At 40.3% G+C, this 14,999-nt stretch overlaps 1 pseudogene; it reads right to left on the reverse strand.

Moving 5' to 3' along the window:
- Positions 1–14,999, reverse strand: part of LOC141772250 (rho guanine nucleotide exchange factor 10-like protein) — a 44,611-nt pseudogene that overhangs the window by 27,831 nt on the left and 1,781 nt on the right.

Here is a 14,999-nt window from a genome sequence, read left to right on the forward strand (position 1 = left end):
CGAGGGACTGCCAGAAATAATTCACTTCCTCTTTTCATCAAACCAGGTTTCATTCACACTGTACGTTATTTATAAAGTAGCTGAGGCTATTCTTCGCCAAGGTGATTTTTGGGTAGGACCAATATAGACTTTTTAAGGTTCATACCCACAGATTGACTGTTTCGTCACAACATTCAGTTTCATATTCACTCCACTGGAGATCCAGCTAGAAACCTCACCTGATCTTAAAGCTGCATTAATCCATATTCTTCTATATCAACATTAGGTCGAATGACTATGAAAGGAGTCGTTGTAGTGCCGAACATGCAGAGACTCATCACCAACTCTGCAGTTCCTCGCATTGACTACGTTTACATGCACGCTAATATTCCACTATCATTATGAATATGACAATATTCTGAATTTGAAATGGGTCAGCATATTCCTTTTGGATATTCTGAATTCGCTCCAAATGGACCTTTTTCCGATTAACACGTGGGATATGCCGATATTAATCAGGTTTTAGCTGCATTCTTTGGACAGGTATATACAGTGCTTTCGGAAATATATATTTTTTTTTAACAGCCAGCTCTGTGCGTTGTACACAAACCAATTATCCATCCAACAGTTTGCAAGGCTGGGGAAGAGATGTATGCCCAAAAGAAAAGCCCACATTTCTGGTCGCAAGGAGAAACACACCTTCTTTTAAACATTATAAAAGACTTGAATATCAAAAGGTTTTTTTTATATCTCAATGATGACCTTTTCAAAAAGGTGGTTGAAAGAATGAAAGACGGAGGCTGTGATCGTACGGTCAAACAAGTCTGCCACTGGTGGGAAACTCTGTAAAAATCATATTTTTACGGCTGCATGTAAAGGGGAATATTAGTGGAATATACATTTTCATTAGCCATGTAAACAGCTTAGTAGCAATAATGACTTTTTGGAATAAGGGCAAAAAATTAATTAATATTTTGTGCATGTTCACGTAGTCAGTGTTTAGCAGCTAAAGAGACAGATATGTTTCTCAGGCGTTGGTGGAGACCAAAAACAGAGCTAACATTGGACTGTTTTGGACGCAGTAAACTTACTATGGATAGTGCTGCAATAACAAGTCTGTGTTAAAATCTGCAGGTCGAGAGCTAGTTAAGGGATGGTGCCATTGAGTTACATCATATTCAGTACAAATGAGTATTGGGCGAAGGTAAATTATAATGCTTTCATGATAGGAAAAACAATTATTGAGCAGACATCCAGTATGTGGGCAAAAATTTCACAATTTCCTGACAAATTTCCATGTGTCATTTCACTGAAATGACACACACCTCTTCAACATAATGTTTCACAACAGGCATCAAATCTTCAACATATGATATGATGTGACGACTCACATGATGTATACATATGATAAATGTTAACTACCAGTGAACAATTACACACAATTTCAACTCTACTAAATAGAAAATATGGACAAAAGGAAGCATTACTCATGGTATTTTTGTGGACAGAGGTTTTCCTGCCAGACACCAGAGAAATGTGCGGAATTCTTAATCTTATTATTCACATTGAAAAGACAATCTCCAAATGAGTTACCTTGCTAGTGCTGCGGGCTGGAGGAACAGTGTCGCTGTCAGACAGCTCATCGTAACTCTCAAACTCACTGGAGCTCCAGCTGTTGGAGCCACGGTGATCAGGTCTCTGGATGTCTTCATAGATGTCATCAACATCTGTAGCCAACAGATGAACAATACATACTGTGTAGTTTCATATAATAGGGTTCATAATTGTTGTTTCTTAAAGCAACATAATGCAAGAATTGGTATTTTTGCGAATCGGCACCCCAGTCTTAAATACAAATTTACTACAGGGCCTCCATCCCTGCATTTGTTGACTAGCTGAAGGATTTGGAACCGGCTAATACGACGTTAGAAGCCAATGAACCATGTCGACTGACAGGGTAGAGTAATATTACAGGACTTCACACAAATATGACTCTGCATACTTTTATTGAGACACCGGAGATAAGACTGACATAACAAAAAATAACAAAGAAAAGTTTTGCTGAAACTTTACTGCACGTTTTGGAAAGTGACATTTGGCATCCAGAAAAAGGACAAAACTACGTGAGACAGGGATGACACCGATAAGGTTTAAAAGTAATTTTTCCTGGAAGTTCGTACCCGCTCACCAAAGGATTTCATTGGTCAAACATATATTCCCGAAGACAGAAATCCACTGAAATCAATAGCCATCAGAATATTTTTCCACTTATGTTACGCAGTGGTGTGTAAGCATTCATAAGAACCCACATAATCTGTTTTTATAAATTTCTGTGCGAATTTTTCGGATGAAAATTCGTGCTTGGTGTGAAACGACTTAAACACTGTTAGCTCTGTCAGCTCTGTTGCCGTTGTTTGCACTGTTTGTGCTGTTACTGTACTGTAGCACCAGGCAGCCGTCGCCATGTTGTGAGCCATGTGGAGGCAATCTCTCAATCATAGATATGCTCTGAATTCTGCACAGAGAACCTATAAGCCTCTATTGTTTAAGTCAGTCCATCAAAAGTGTGTAGTCCAGTGTTAAATACTGCATGGTTGTGGAAGAGTTACACACTGATCACTCCTGTATGGACTTCTATAATGTAAAAAACGATGGAGCTTTAAACTGCTTGGAGACTTACCTTCCACTGGGTGCTGTAGATTCTCAGCAGGCACGTCGTCATAGATGACCTCTGGGTCTCTGAACACACTGTCTGGGCTGCAGGTCCCTCTACTCCGGTTGGTTGGTCTGTCCACCACAGCTGCGTAATGTTCAATCTGTGGACTGTGGACTGACTGAAGAGGACACCTCGGACTGACTGAAGAAGACACCTCGGCCTCAGCAGAGTCCTGCTGTGGGCTGCAGCCGTTTATTACACTGCCAGACTCGTCCTGACTGACTGAAGAGGACACCTCGGCCTCAGCAGCGTCCGGCTGTGGGCTGCACCCGTTTATTGCACTGCCGGACTCGTCCTGACTGCCTTCTGCCGTTAAAGAAGGCTTTTCTACAAAACAATGAAACCACTGGTTCAAGTACCGCAGTGCCTTTGTAAAAATGACATACACTTTACATTATATTGATTGCTGTCTAAAACTCAAATTCGTTTTAACACCACTAATTTCTTTAACATATTAACGCAACGTGCAATTTTTAGATTGTAGCGCTCACTTTAAAAGCTAGAGTGGAGATACTGGCATCATATGAAACTCAAAAAACCACAAAGGCTAAATAAAGCTCCAAACTTACACTAAATTTTGGCGAGGAAAAACTGGCATGGCCATTTTCAAAGGGGTCCCTTGACCTCTGACCTCAAGATATGTGAATGAAAATGGGTTCTATGGGTACCCACGAGTCTCCTCTTTACAGACATGCCCACTTTATGATAATCACATGCAGTTTTGGGCAAGTCATAGTCAAGTCAGCACACTGACACACTGACAACTGTTGAGTTTGCCATGTTATGATTTGAGCATATTTTCTATGATAAATTAAGTACCTGTGAGGGTTTCTGGACAATATTTGTCATTGTTTTGTGTTAATAATTAATTTCCAATAATAAATATATACATAAAGTTGCATAAAGCAGCATATTTGCATACTTGACAAATCTCCCTTGAATATACATTTATATACATATACAGATAAAAAAAATGTTTGATTAATCGGACAATAATGCAATTAATAGCAATTAAATAATTTAATCGATTGACAGCCCCAATATATATATATATATATATATGTATAATAATAGCTCCCTTTCAGGATATTTTTTTATGCTTTAATTGTGAAAACACCAGCAGCTATTTCATTAACAGCAATTTATCATCAAGCAAAAAGCAAAGCACTAGCATTGTGCTCAATGTGCTGATGAAATGTAGATTATGTCATGATAAATCCAACATCATTTATCATGTGATCCACTATAGTACATTCGATTTTGATCCCTGTACATATTGTGTAATCTATTGCTGCAGTACATCCTACTGCAGCAGGACGCAACATGACATGTCGTTGATGTGCGATGCAACATATTTAAGTTCCGTCATAGTTTCTATCCTCACATATAGAATTTTTACTTTTTTTAGTTTTAGTTTACTTCAGTACAGAGCAATCTCTCAATAAACATCTCCATACATACTCCTGATATGGAAAATCTCAATAAAATGGCCTCAGTTTATGATGGAATAGAGCTTACATGCTGATCTGTCGCTGTGGCAAAAAACCTATGGTGATAAGCTTCCCCAAACTCACCTTGCACTAAAATGTGGGTCCTTAAACTGTGTTTAGGTTGCATGCCTACATTTAAACTTCGTATTCTATAAGGTTGCAGTTTCAAAGTGGGATGTAATGTCTTGGTACAATGTACGCATGTCTGTATACGTTTAATGGAAAGGGTTATACTCAAAGGAGGCACACTTGTCTGTGATTTCTTTAAAGACTTGGAATACTGATTCATTCTCTAATGAAAGGTTCACTGACTTCAGGGAAGATTACTAACTTAAATTCATAACACAGGAAGCCTCTGAAGAACAGTCATGACTGTGACCTGTCTAGACTGGCAAAATACAATTAAAGAGAACTTTCTGCCAAAACACAAAGCTCACTACTTCAATATTTTCACAACTACACGTGTACGATCTACTGATTGAACTCATTATAAAGTACCATTCACATGGTAGGATGAATGCTCTGTGTTTGTGGGTTGGTGGTGTGAACACACACATACACAGACAGAGAAAAACCTCACAGATCAGAGGCCTGTACTACGAAGCAGGATTTGGGGTTAGCGAGGTAACTTCAGGTTTAACTCTGGGTTTTCAGTCCTACGACAGTGGTTCACTTCTTACCGGGGTACATCGCCAAGGCAACTTAGGCTGAACACCTAACCTGCTCCGGGGCACGTCAAGTTCGAGATACATAACAGATCAACTCACATAAAAGAACCGCCTACTGACCAATCAAAGCTCGGTGCGTGGATTGTGAAATAATATTACACAAATATGAAGAAGTTTAAGTCATAATCCAGGTTAAAAGCAACACAGTCTTAACTGTCAAATGCAGAAAGGACAGATGGCAACAAAAAATGTAGACTGTGTGAATGCATAAATTAATAGGCTTATAATATCGCTGCCCCATCTAGAGCCCGATAGATCTGACTATAATTACATGTGTGTATTCCATTAAATGAATGTGCTGCGTTGGTGTATTCTTATAACGTGTATGACAATATTTTTTAGCCTTATTCTTTCAGCTGCAACTCCGACGGGGTGAAACTTGGGAGCAAATAAAAAATAAATTAATAAATACGTCAGAGTCGTGTGTTTACAGTTCCGCAGACTGTATGCATTGCCTTGCGTTACTTTGCTACCGGTACTTTTATATATGCTGTGGGTGATATGAAGGTTAGCCTGTTTAACGCTTTGAATTATGTTCATATATTTTCGTTGTCTGTTGTCTTTCTTTGTCTGTTTCACACCGTCGGGGTCGGGCGCAGTTGAAAGAAGGTTTAATTAACTTTCATGCCACAATTTCCCCAAATGGAATAATGAAGTATCTTCTATTCTTCTATTGTAGTCTATAAGCAACCTATTAATTTAACAGAATACACAAAGTAATTATAGTCAGATCTACACATGCTTTTGAGGGGACAGTGATATTATAAGTCTGTTAATTTACACATTCGCACACATCGGCATTTATTTCTTTTGCCAGCTGTCTTTCCTGCAGCTTCGACTCTGTTCTTTTTAGTCTGGATTATGTGTTGAACTTCTTTGTATTTGTCTAATTTTATAGTTTGCTCTTCCTTTGTAAAATATGCCGCTCTGTTCATGTTTGTGATTGGTCATATGCTGCAAACACCGCCTGTTTTATGTGAAAGTGCTCATAGTCAGATTGATAAACCCTGGGTTGACCGACCGAGTTGATAACCACCATCGTAGGACCGCTTAGTGTGATCGTGGTTGTTATTCTTTATTCTTTATTCGGATCCCCATTAGCTCCGCCCAGGGTAGCAGCTACTCTTCATGGGGTCCACACACAACAAAAACCTAACATATAACAATACATATAACACATTTGAAAAAAACACAATAAAAACATGTTCAAGACAAATAAAATCTAAAATCAAAAGAAGAGAAAAAAAAATAAAAGAAGAAAAACACACAAACAAAAACTGCCGGAAAAAAAACAAAAACATTTTTAGGGGTTAATTAAACCAGATAACGAAAAGATACCCTGGGTATGTTGATCTTGCTTTGTAGTACAGGCCTCAGGAACTGTGAGTTTATGTACAAATACAATACAGGGGTATAGAGCAAAGGACAGCAAGCTATTGCTAATACTAACAGCTAGATGAACTGGCTGCATTTCAATGGAAGCAGGAAATTCCCATTTGGAAAGTAATTACTGTATAAACAGTACTTTGGTACCTTTGCTACAAGCTAGCTACTACCAAAACTACCACTACAGGCAGGCTGTGTACCTTTGTTTAATCGCAGCGTGAGCTCTGAAACCACACTGAGCCAGTCCATGGCCCGATGTGATGCCTGTACTGTCCAATCAAACAAAAAAACATCCTCACTTTGGTGAGCATATGGACACTGAGCAGCTCACAGCTGGATGTGGAGGCCAGATGTTGGGGGGGTCTTATCAGAGACTGACATTCCTCTTATTTCTTACCTTCATAAATACAGCCCGCTTTCCAGAAACTCTCTGACTCTCCAGTGACTCCCAGATCAGAGGAGGTGGTGGAACGTCTGCAACAAGCATTTTAATCTAAAGGTCATAGAAGGTCAAAGAACTTTTCAAATTTATCACGAGACATACTTCCATTTTGGAGATCTGCTTATGCTTGGCTTACAGATTTTAGGGTGGTCAATTCAATGTTTTCTTTAGTATGTGTTACAGGCTGTAATTTATTCCATCATAACTTACCCCTCTGGTGACTCTCTGACCTCCATATCTGTCAAAAAAAAAAATAACATTACAATGCCATCTACAAGCCTTATTTTAATATATCCATATGTATTATGTACATGCTATATTCACCTGTGCAGTACTGGTGGTGCAGTGGGGAGTTTTGGCCCTTATGCTCTGTACTGGTTGTTCCATTCACGCCCTGCCTTGCTGTCTCTTGGGCTGCGTTGGTGTTGGCGTAAAGGTTAGACACCGCAGTGTCTGCGGTAAAGTCACTCTTCATCTTTGGAGGTCCGATGTCATCCCCGTCATCAAACTCAAACTCCTCCCCCTGCTCATCTTCATCCTCATCTTCCTCTATGTGCGATGCCCCGTTAGATATAGACGCTGAGGACAGAAGCAAATGATTTAGCACTAAATACTACCCTGTTTCTGTAGTTACTGGAGATGAACACAGATGTTCATTCATTCATTCAACAGCGACACCTGCAGGGCAGAGGGGAAAGGGCAGCCTGTGTGTGTGAAGTGCTTGTGGGCATCGTGGGGGGTAGAGGAGCATGGCATGTCCCTGTCCTCCCTTTGGGCGGGACATCTCCTATCAATTTAATGCATTTAATTTTTTTTTCATGCTTATCTGTGATTGGCCAAAACACATCAAATGACGCTTAAAGGGAAGATAACCTCCCTTAGCTTCCTTCCAATCAACAACCAGCAGAATACGAGATTGGTGGATTCGCGTTGGTCCAATGATGTCCAAATGTCATCTTCAGTTTCTACCACTGTACTGTACGTGATGAACTGGCAGTAAAGTATCAGACAGCAGCATATTAGGAAATTAATTATAACGTGTAAATTGTGAACTACTTTTAAATACATAACAAAACAAATCCTTTTGATTTAGGCTCCGTGGATTGGTTTTCCACCTGTCCTCCCTAATTTTTTGAGTCACCAGCCGCCACGGATTTAGAGTCAACAATTAACCTAACCTGCGTATCTTTGGACTGTGAGAGGAAACCGGAGAACCCGGAAAAAAAACCACGCTAACACGGGGAGAACATGCAAACTCCACACAGAAGGGCCCCTGCTACCCTCTTGCTGTGAGGCGGCAGTGCTAACCACTAGGCTTGTCGCGGTAGTCAGTATTACCGGTGTTACACTGTGTTACACGGTGGTCGAGAACACACTGATAACATTACGTACCCGCCGTCGTTTTGCTTGTTTACAGAAGAAAAAAAACATTTTGTTATTTTTGGCGTATCAGCGGCATGTTATCAATAGACAGTCAGCCGACAGACGCTACAAACTGAACGTGAATGCATCTGCTCCGCACGGAGTCTTAGTGATATTTAAATATTGCTGTTACATTCAGAACCGTAACCAGACAACGCTGGTAACTGTTTTAGAGACCATGGTGAAGCAAATGAAGTTGTTTGACTGTAGGGTGAAAGGTTCGACTAACCCGTCAACACAAACTAATGTGCAAATTGAGTCAACTGACTGACTGAAGAACCAGATTAACTATTATGAACGAAAAACAAAAAGGAAATGTGTGAAGTCTCGGGAGGCGATATTATCCCGGCATTTTTTAGCTGGACGTAAAATTATACTGCAAAGCCTGTACAACATACACATGACATTTTTCATTATTAATTACTCAAAATATAAGATGACTAAAAATGGCAACCATATTTTCAGTTTGCAACGAAAGCTGATGCCTGGTTGCCAGCCTGGCAACCTCTTTTAAAATGTTGCTTTTTGTTTTGTCTTCAATATGTTGAACAGATTGTTGACCAGCGCTCTACTGAGCAGCAGCCACTGAGAACGGAGGCTTAGTCGCTGTTGTGCCACAACCAAGGACAGCTGTTGGTACTGTAGGGGAGATTACACTCTTAACATATGGCGTTTAAGCACTAACCCGTCACCGGTCACTCCTTATTTGCACCACAACTTAGACATACACACCCAAGCACAACAAGGCTGAGTTACCAACTGGACAACCAGACCACCAGAGGACCCCAAAAGCCCCAGGTTCACCGTGTGGACATTAGTTATTGTGGCAGTTTTGTTGACTTTTCACCTCACCTCTCTCTTAAATACAGCTGCATTAAACATCTGTAGTTTTAAACTGTACTGCAGACAGTACCCAGGGCCAAAAGAACTACAGCTCTCTCCACAACATGGTACTGGAGGGGGAAAAATCATCAATTTATACTTTGTTTACAGGTGACAGTGTGTTAAGTATATATGATATAGTTTGTCTCATCCACTACACATTGTGGTCACTATAAAAAATAAAACATTTCAGGGAATCCTTATGAAAAAATGTTTATGGTATACATCCTTTTGAGATTTTTTTTAACTTTTAGATTGATATCAGCCTCAAAGATCGAGAATAGTTTTGGACTATAATAGGGATGCATCGATCCGACTTTTTCAGTCCTGATAGGTATCAGCTGTCACCAAGTACCGATCTGATACCAGTGTCTAATTAATAAGCTGTATGCCTCACTGTGTGGAAGTGACTGGGATCATTCTTCTTGACATAAACAACTGTAATTCCACCGAGTTTAAAGTGAAAAAACGCCGAATCTACAGCTGTCCCTACATACCCCCCGCTCTCTCTCTGTCTCTCTCTCTGAAGGAAAGTGGCGGGGTCATGCGTCATCAGTTACACTGTGCATGTGTTATACCCTGAGGTCTTAATGTTCTGGCTGATCGGAATCCTTAAAATAATTCCTGATTCCGGATCATGATGTGGATCTCCGCCAAAATCTAACGGATTGTTCATTGTGCCAAACCCCACCCCTCCAAAAAATGTCATTCAAATCCATTGCGGACTTTTGGAGGAATCCTGCTGACGGACAGACAAACAAACCACCAAACCAACGCCGGTGAAAACATAACCTCCTTCCTAGGCCTTCTGCCTTGGCGGAGGTAACAATAAATCTGATATTCCGGTCAGTGATCAAATGCAACTGACAAAAAACACCTCTTTACCTTGTTGAGAATATCAGTAGAGTGCTTTAGTTCCCTTCCTAGACTGCAGTGTATATATATATATATATATATTTACAGCACTTTGCTCCATTGGGAAGCGTCCAGAGTTCACTGGGGCAGTCCTCCTGGTTGTTGCTGCTGAAGTGTCTCTCAGGTCTTGCCTGACAGGTAGATTTGTGTCAAGCTTGTCTCAGAAGCATATGGCCTGCTGAGGCTTGCTCCTTACACAGCATATGGTAACTAGGCCACAACAGCAGGGGATTAATGAGTCAGGCTTCACCTCCAGTACAGGCGATTACCTGAGCCCGGCTGCACGCCTTCAGTTTAGACTTGTTTAGACATTTTTGTCAGAACTTGTTTCCCTTGTTGCAGGATGTCACGCCATAGGGGGTTGTCATTATGAAACAATAAGATGTAAATACAATAGGGTAAACTCTACTGAGTTCATGATAGAATCAAAATGTTCTTTTTTTTTTTTCTTTTCAGGTCCAGAGGAGTACTGCTCCTCTGATGTAGGGCTGTCGCAATAACCGCAATATTGCGCTATTGACAAACAACCACCACAACCGCTATGTTCACATTTTTTCTTTTTAAATTCTTTGCAAAGGGTGCGTCGCATATTTCGCATATATCCAGAGCAAGTACTCTACCTTGTGCAGAAATGTTCAATTCTGCGGATATTCTGTATCATAGCAACCAGACGCAACCAAAGCCTCTCAGCTGGAAAAAAAAAACATTGCCCATTATTGCCCTTCTGTGTCCTGCATTTAACAATAAACAAGAATTTAATTAGTTTTAAAATGGTCATCTTTGTCATTTAAAAAGCAACAATATGCCTAACGATAAAGCTTATTTATATAGCACTAAAATCAGGATGAATAAAGTAATTTGCAAAAAAGTAAATTATCGTTTATCATTATTTGCGGGGAAATTCCTTTACAAATTGTGGCCATGGATTTTTGAATAACATGGGCATTCACCAGGCAGAGAGTCTAATGAAAGACACTATTGAGTTGCATTGTGGGAAATGTAGTTTTTGACACATAATAAAGATTAAAAGTCAGCATGTCCTCCCAACTTCATGGAAGTGCAGAGAGTAGAGTAGCCCTTTAATTCACAGTATGACACCAGACATGTTCTCTTATTGCGCTACAGCAGCACCTGATGCAAAGCTAGTTAATGTCATATATTCAATGTTCACACAATGCTCCATCTCACAGAACACACATAATGACGAACTGCTATTATTTTCATAAGTTTTGTTGAAAAAAATTTACTGCTGCCCTGGCATACTTCTCTCTCCACTCTCTTTTCTCGTTGTGTTGAGCATACTTTTGGGGGGAGACGTGATGTTTTAATGGGAGTAGAGATGCTGGCTGTGCCTGTTGCTTGGCTTTTATGGCAGACCTACTGGTATTTAATCAATCAAGCAGATAGTCTAAGACAGAAGTCTAAGTAAAGGATGTCAACAGAGGCTGAAGGTTAATCAGGGCTACCGCTTAGGCCAGGAACTGTACTGAAGCTACTGTACGTCAAGAAGAATTCAAAAACATCAATATTGAACATCGACTCACCCACGGGTTGACAGAGAAGTGGATGTGGAGAGGTCATTCTCAGTGGTCACATCAGCTCCTGTGAACACACAGATCACCTCATTAAAGACAGAATTATTCACAGAGATGGATAACAGCTGTAACTGTTAGAACAGTTTAGTCTTAGATAAACACAACTGTAACTGAATAAGTCACAAGCTGTGGTCTAAAATCAGACCTGTTTTCATAGATTTTAAATATCATTATTGGCTGTCAAGACCTGTACTGCTGCAATAGCAACTCCAGCACCTATACAAGCGGTCCGAAACCAAAAAGGCAACCCAGGTACAAGAAGTTATTTGTGCCCTCTGCTGTGGCCATCCTAAACAGAGACATAATAAAATATCCCCCACTCACACACACACACACTGAGAGAGTCCATGAGCACTGCCACTGTTGAAAATGTATGAATGCCGAAAGGAATTTTTATGTAATGTAACGTAATGGACACTAAAGTTTTCTTATCTTATTTACCTCTAAATATAAGAAACAAGGCAATTCATGTGAGTCAGCGTTGTTTGGACTTATTACAGTAAATAGCTACAGAGACTAACAATGCACAGGCTTTGTAGTTTAAAATATACTGAGCTGACCTCCTCAAACTATAGGGCTGCATGAATATGGCCAAAATGATAATCCCAATTATTTTGATCAATATTGAGATCACAATTATTCATTGATTTTAGGGACCAAATATTTTTATTGCACTTTCTCATTTAAATAAATGGAGCACTGCTTTCACTTTAACGCTGTGCTGCATTCCTGCTAATTAACAAATCTTTGCATCACAATAACACTTAAAATAAGGTTCTTCTTCACCTGAATTCTGTGCATGTTTTATACAACAGAGAGCAGACGGGCAAAACCAGTAATAAACAGTATAAATGGTAAATGGACTTGCATTTATATAGCGCTTTTCTAAGTCTTCCGACCACTCAAAGCGCTTTACACTACATGTCAGCATTCACCCATTCACACACACAGTCATACACTGATGGCTGCCATGCAAGGTGCCAACTTTGCCCATCAGGATCTACTTCACACACCGATGGCTATGCCTTCAGGAGCAATTTGGGGTTAAGTGTCTTACTCAAGGACACATCGACATGTGACCGGAGCAGCCGGGGTGAAGTCTGATAAATGTCACTTGAGTCAGCGTCGGTTGGGTCTGAAGTTTAAAAATGAAAGAAATGTGATGGTGTGGGTAATGAAGGCACCAGAGACTGACAGGGAAGACGATTATGTGGAATAAAAACGGAGATATCTCTGATTCTGCTGCATCGACTTTGATTCTTCTTTTAAAAAACTGTCCATTGTGAGTTCCCTGAGGTTTTAGGAGCACAATGCTGAATTGATGGAGCACTCTTTTCTTTTCTTTTCATTTCTTCTTCTAGCATTCAAAATCAATCCTTGAATCTGAAGAATTCTCTTACAGAGAAAATAACCAAGTCAAAAAAAATTAGGATTCCAAATGATGTCTTAAAAGCAGCATTCAAAACATACATTCAAATGACATAATCATGCACACCTAAATACACACACACACAGAAATGTGAAATAGATAGTACTAATATGACAAAACACAAACAATGGGATGTTCTCCACAACAAAACTCTGAAGGATTTCCTAACTTTGAAAAAGTCAGATTACTCAGTCGCACATATTGTGACACGCAGGTCTAACTAGAAACATTCCTGTGATGGGATCACACCAGCAGCGACATCAAATCCAGCCAGGGGCGTAAAGTTGGCCAACTCCCCCAATTCCTACATCCCTACTTCCGGTGCCTGTGAAGTTTCAGGTGACAAAATCTGTCCACAGACAGACAGAAATATAAACACCTGGCGAAGTACTCAAAGCAGCTTCTGTGGTAGTTCCCGCTACAGTAGTACCACATTTTGCCACGATGACTCACACACAGACTGACTGACAAGGTGAAAACATTACCAGCCACATGCTGTCGCGGCAGGTAATGAAGGGAAGAGGTTTGGGAAACCAGTGTTTATGCATGTGGACGACCTGTTCTAGTTGTATTTTGCTACATTTTGCCAGAGGCAACGTGAGCGCGTTACATTCCTTTACAGCAAATCCAGACAGGTCCTTTCCCAGACTGTTACTCAACTAGATGACAAGTCACTCAAACATGAGACCATAGCTTTTGTTAACTCTCAAAACTAGGTAGTTGGACAGACGGATAGAAATGGAGCAAATATGATTTAAAAAAGTTATTTTTATAAAGCGGTCACTATATCTGACAGTAGTGATGATGAGACAGGTAATCTGAAAATACATCATGTTTGTCTGTGTCCTCCGGTGCTCCTAATGACATCTGCAAGATTTCACATACTGGAGGAAAACAACCAATCAGAGCTGATCTGGAGTCTGCCGTCAAGCTGCCGCCTATGAGAGCCAGCTGTCAATCACTCTTGAACTTCGACCAAACGGTGAAACTAGGCAGCGCTGATCAAATATGAATCAATATTCTGTTACTGTAATGCATTTCTCATATAAAATGTTTTCAGAAACATCTTGTAGTGTACTGTTTAGCTGTAAAATGAGAAAAGTTTGTGACCCGGCAGCCATGTTGAGATCTGTTGAGGAAATACAAAGCACCGCCCACCAGCCGGAGTACAGCCAATAGGAACGAAGGTTCTCTCTGAAATGACCTGTGATTGGCCAAAGTCTCCCGTTCTTTTAAAGCCTGAAAACAGAGCCATGAGGAGGTGCAGAAGTTCTAGTTTTCTCTCAGAACACTTGAATTACAATATGCTGAAAGGTTATTATGGATTTTTTGCCCAATGATGCCAAAAATATACTGCCTACTGCAGCTTTAACTATAAGGCCAGGACCTGTTTTTACTACCACAAAATGAACACTGACCTTTCAGTACTAGAAGTCATGTAATTAGCATCAGATGAAAGAGCTGAGGAAAAACAACCTCTTGTGCCGAGTTGAATGAAGACAAGAATGGGATGAATAATTCAACAGGCTATATGGAAAAAATTCTGATGAAGATACCGTGGGCCTGGTGGCTGAATGGACAATAGCAGAGAGAGAGGGAGCTCTGCTGTCAGCTGTGATGAGAAAACAGCCTCTGATTGTCCGGACTAAGTGATCTACTGACTCCCACTGTGATGACAGCATTCAGTTAAAGCCCAAAGCCAAACAGAAACAAGACAAGAATGCACATTCTTGCATAATGTTTCACTGAAAGCTGATGAATTATGTTATAAGAGATGAGAGTTTTTTGCCCTATTAGGATCAGGGCCTAAGGTAGACAATGTCAGCTGGTCATCTATTCAGTCAGTCTGTCAGTCAGGCCAACTCAATACACAGTACGTCAACAACTACTAGCCTACTGGCAGAGTGCCGTCTAACACGTCGCTCCAATTTCTCCCAGAGATCTGGTGTCTGATAGGCCGGATTTTTTTGAAATCTTTTAGTAACTCTCTGTGATCTCTCAGTAACTATTAGGTG

This window comes from Sebastes fasciatus, chromosome 8 (assembly GCF_043250625.1).
Source record: "Sebastes fasciatus isolate fSebFas1 chromosome 8, fSebFas1.pri, whole genome shotgun sequence".
NCBI lineage: Eukaryota > Metazoa > Chordata > Actinopteri > Perciformes > Sebastidae > Sebastes > Sebastes fasciatus.